The 5,038-nt window shown below is 51.4% G+C and overlaps 1 protein-coding gene across 1 annotated transcript in view; it reads left to right on the top strand.

Moving 5' to 3' along the window:
• Positions 1-2,840: 2,840 nt before the first annotated feature.
• Positions 2,841-5,038, top strand: part of OVOL2 (ovo-like zinc finger 2) — a 35,094-nt gene continuing 32,896 nt past the window's right edge. The window contains exon 1 of the mRNA XM_011979491.1: positions 2,841-2,949. The gene's annotated coding sequence lies outside the window, so the exon portion shown is untranslated. The remainder of the gene's footprint in view (positions 2,950-5,038) is intronic.

Raw genomic sequence — 5,038 nt, 5'->3', positions numbered from 1 at the left:
GGAAATGAATCTATTTCAAGGCCAATAGCTACAGCCCAAATTCACTCAACTCTACCAAACGTACCTGCACTGCCTCAGCAACTCATCTCTACAATTTGACAAGACAATCAAAAGTACATTTTGTACTTAATGTAATAAGAGGCTCAGATATAAATGCCTACTTTTATATATTTTTAACTTATGCAGATAGTTTGTTATTTAACAAATACGTTAAACTGACTTTGTTGCAAATGAGATATGAGGACGTGCATATGAAGAATAATTGGGCTGGGAGCAGTGGCTCACACCTGTAATCCCAGCACTTCGGGAGGCTGAGGCGGGTGGGTCATGAGGTCAGGAGTTCGAGACCAGCCTAGCCAAGGTGGTGAAACCCCATCTCTACAAAAAATACAAAAATTAGCCAGGCGTGGTGGCAGGTGCCTGTAATCCCATCTACATGGGAGGCTGAGGCAGGAGAATGGCTTGAGTCCGGGAGGCAGAGGTTGCAGTGACCTGAGATTGTGCCATTGCACTCCAGCCTGGGCAACACAGTTAGAGTTTTTTTAGACAGAGTCTTGCTGTCACCCAGGCTGGGGTGTAGTGGGGCAATCTTGGCTCACTGCAACCTCTGCTTCCTAGGTACAAGTGATTCTTCTGCCTCAGCCTCCCGAGTAGCTGAGATTACAGGCGTGCACCACCACATCTGGCAAATTTTTGTATTTTTAGCAGAGATGGGGTTTCACCATGTTGGCCAGGCTGGTCTCGAACTCCTGACCTCAGGTGATCCACCTGCCTCGGCCTCCCAAAGTGCAGGAATTACAGATGTGAGCCACAGCGCCCGGCGGAACTTGAATGCCATTTGGTTTCTCATAGCCTATTTTCCCTCCTTCTTAAAAAATGGGACAAATAATATTACCAAATGAATGTAAATAAAGGCATTTAGGAAATAATGTGGAAAAGTTTTAAAGTGTTATTTACTTTTTCTTTTCTTTTTTAATTTTAGATTCAGGGGGTACATGTGCAGGTTTGTTACATGGGTAAATTGCATGATGCTAAAATGTGGGCTTCTAATGATCCTATCTCCCAAATTGTAAACACAGGCCGGTCGTGGTGGCTCATGTCTATAATCCCAGCACTTTGGGAGGGCGAGGCAGCCAGATCACTTGAGCTCAGGAGTTCGAGGCCAGCCTGGCCAACGTGGCAAAACCTCGTCTCTACTAAAAATACAAAAAGTAGCCTAGTGTGGTGGCGCATACCCGTAGTCCTGGCTACTTGGGAGGCTAAGGCACGAGAATTGCTTGAGCTCAGGAGGCGGAGGTTGCAACGAACTGAGCTCTCACCATTGCACTCCAGCCTGGGAACAGAGGGAAACTACGTCTCAAAAATAAAATGAAAATAACAACAAATAGTGAACATAGTACCTGATAGGTAGTTTCTCAAACTTTCCCCCCTCCCTCCCTCCCCACTTTTGGAATCCCCCTTGTTAATTGTTCCCATCTTTGTATCTGTGTGTACCCAATGTTTAGCTCCCACTTCTAATTGAGAACCTGCAGTATTAGATTTTCTGTTTCTGAGTTAATTTGCACTGGCTAATGGCCTCCAGCTGCATCCATGTTTCTGCAAAGATGTGATTTCATTCTTTTTTTGTGGCAGCATAGTATTCCAGGGTGTATATATACCATATTTCCTTTATTCAGTCCACCATTGATGGGCAACTGGGTTGATACTATGTCTGTCCTATTGTGAATAGTGCTGCAATAAACACACGAGTGTTTATTGGTAAAGCGATTTATTTTCCTTTGGTTGTATACCCAGTAATTGGATTGGTGGGTCCAATGGTAATTCTATTCTTAGTTCTTTAAGAAATCTCCAAACTGCTTTCCACAGGGACTGAATTAATTTGCATTCTCACCAATAGTGTATAAGCATATAATAGCAGTGCAAGAAAATAAGAATTGGGTTCATTTCTTATCCTACTTTCTGGGATACTTCATCAACGCCTCTCATAAAACTTAGAAAACCGACCTTACAATAGAGGCAAGTCAACCAAGATGAAAGCTGGTTCTTTGTATATGTTAATAATTTTGATAGACCCCATCACGTCTGATCAAGAAAAAAAAAAGAGAAATAAAACACATTAAAATTCCTTTCTCCTCAAGAAGCACCCAGCAAATATAGTAGGTGTGCATCCAGTGATCATAGAATAAAAGTGTTGTTATCCTGTTAAGTCTTCATCCCCAAACCTCTAAAGGCTGCATTCTTTTGGAGGTTTCTAGCCTTATACCTCATCGTCCTATAATCTTTTTAAATAATACAAGTAGGTAAAGTAGTCAAGGCACTCACTGGTTTGAAAACCTGTGAAAGAAAAAAAAAGCTTTATAAATGGAGTTGACAGCCTCTTCCGTATAATTGGGACTTCTGAACCAAGTGAAGTTTTGAAGATTTTTGAAGACTGGGAATAATTCTGTAGCTTCATAGTTGTACTTTATTTTTACTCTTCCATTCACCCAAGCTCCTTCTTTCTAGCAAATCCCGTTTGTTGGCGGATAAAAATACATCTGCAGAGTCTCCCGGAAGCTGCCCCATCAGCCTCGTAGACAAGAAGCCTTGTTTTCCTGCACCGCCACAGAAATGTCTTCCTCCTCCTCCTTCTCCGGCTCACTGGGATCAAAGTCTTTTTCGTTCTTAGCTGGTTTTCCTTAGAGAAAAGCTGGAGTTCAGGGTTCAGTTCAGAGAGGGTGATTCCTTGAGGGCAGACCTAGAGGCGCCGCGCACGGGTCCCGCCTGCAGCCCCGGCAGAGCTGCGCCCCGGTTGCCTGCGCCGCGCGAGTCCGCCAATAGCGCCGAGAAATCCGTTACCAGGCGGCTGTGTCCCCAAGGGCCATTCAGGGCGGAAGGGAGCAGGGAAAACCGCTGTGTTGATTCCCGGGCGCTGTAGGCTGCGAGCGCAGAGGGTCAGGTTACAGGCAGGTGAGGCTGGCTGTTGGGTGAGCCGTGGGCTCCAGGGCATCCCTGGTCAGACGCGCCCCCGCAGCACTCGGCAGCTGGCACACGTCTGACGACCTCCTGGAGGAGGGCGACCGCAGCGATACAGGAGGCTGTGCCCGTTGTCCTGGGTGCACCCGAACAAGGCCTTGGGAAGGGCAGCGCGCCCCCCAACGTGAGCACAACTGCTTTAGAAACTTGGCATATTTTACCAACTCCCCCTCCTTCTCTCCCTCTCTCCTCCAGGCATAAAGGTTGATAGGAACAAACAGATATAATAATAAATGCAAAGCTTTCCTACCTCCCCGGTAGGGGCGGCGAGAAGATGTAGCCAATGTTCACTATACTGGCTTCCTGGAAAGGTATTTCCCAGTCTCAGAATTTGGGGATCGGGTGGTTAGGGGAGGCAATGGTGGGAGTGGACGAAGATTGGGGGCTTGTTTTGAGGCTGCATTTGCTTAATATGCTCCTGGCTTTTGTTTCTATTGTGTGTTTACTTGGGGTGAGGGGGCCTCGGGGTGCAACATCTTGTGGGGAGAAGCTGCTTTGGCGGGGCAAGCCCTGTTTTTCTTAAATTGTATGATACTAGTCAGAAAGATAACGTGTTCTAAAGATGCCGAATTTTTAAATTTATTTTTACTGCTTTTGCGGGGGGAGTTGTAGTTGATGGATAGCTTAAGCTCCTAAGCCCCCACCCCCCATTATTAACAATCAGAATCCTTGGAAGTCTCCCGCCGCCTCGCCCTTCTGACCGCCCAGATTTCATCAAGCCCCGGGAAGGCTCCACACGGTCCAGAGGAACTGAGCCATTTTCTGGCTCGTCGAAGACAAATCCACCGGGCGGGGGAGGGGGGCAACTCGTGGGAGGCCCCAACTCACCGGAAGGGTGCCCTGGGAGGCGAACCTGGGGTTTACTTCGAAGAGCTCGCCTCGAGGTGCAGGTGATGGGAGAATGGGGCGGGGGTTGATTAAAAAATGTTCTTCCTTTCTTAAAAAGAGGAGGGGGAAGAGCAGACTTTAAATTCTTTTGCAAACATTCATGCCTAAGGAAGGGCTGGAACAGGCAGCCCCGGCCGCCGGAACCGGTCGGACAGGTAGCGAGCTTGTTGACACCGTTATGTTGCAGGGCGCATGCTCACTCCCAAGTTTCCTGGTGCCTTTTCTATTCCACCTTATGAAACTTTTTCCCCGGCGTGGTCTCACTCGCGATTTAAGGCATAGGTGTCGCCCAGCCAGGAGGCTGGGAGTCGCCAGGCGTGCGGGGGAGAGGCCTGGGCCGCGCCGCGGCGGGGGGTGGAGGAAGAGGGCAGGCGAGGCGGGAAGGTGGGCTCTGGCCGCCGGGAGCCGGGGACGGAGCCGCCGCCGTCGCCCCTAGCGGGGAGCAGCCGGGAGGAGGGGGCCGCGGTCGGGAGAGGGGACCCCACCATGCCCAAAGTCTTCCTGGTGAAGAGGAGGAGCCTGGGGGTCTCGGTCCGCAGCTGGGATGAACTCCCGGATGAGAAAAGGGCAGACACCTACATCCCAGGTGAGCGCGCGCGGGGGCCGGGCCTGGGCGCTGGGCTCCCGGGGTGGGGGAAGGGGTGGCGGGTCTTCTCCGCTCATCGGCAGGGGCGGGCTCCCCACCTCATCCCCTTTTCCAGGGGGCACGCGGGGGTCTTCTAGGCGAGGGAGGGTGGGCAATGAGGGACTGGGATGCCCGGGACTCTGGGCGCCCCCTTCCCCCTAGTGGGAGCCTCTAATTGCCCGGCGGCAGGACCGTTGGCTGCAGCGCGGGCCGAGGTGGCCCAGGAAAGGGATTGAAAGCCAGCAGGGGCTACCCCCAATCTCACGTCCTCATGGGGGTGCACAAAGGCCCGCCAACCCTTCTGGGGCTAGCTGGGGAGAGGTCAGACCCGCCTCCCCCGCCCAGAGAGGAAACTTGGCGCGCAGGGTCCTCCGCGGCGCGTGGCCACCGGGTTCCTCGTGGGCGCCAGGGCTGGGACCGGGAAGAGGCCCCCAGCACTCCAAGCTAGCCGTAGGGGTCGATCCGGGGCTTACTCGCCCACCCCCGCGACGTTGCCCACTTGGCGAGGTG

The sequence above is a fragment of the Mandrillus leucophaeus genome, unplaced genomic scaffold, assembly GCF_000951045.1.
Source record: "Mandrillus leucophaeus isolate KB7577 unplaced genomic scaffold, Mleu.le_1.0 Scaffold202, whole genome shotgun sequence".
Taxonomy (NCBI): Eukaryota; Metazoa; Chordata; class Mammalia; order Primates; family Cercopithecidae; genus Mandrillus; species Mandrillus leucophaeus.
This window is presented reverse-complemented; position numbering and strand designations above follow the sequence as displayed.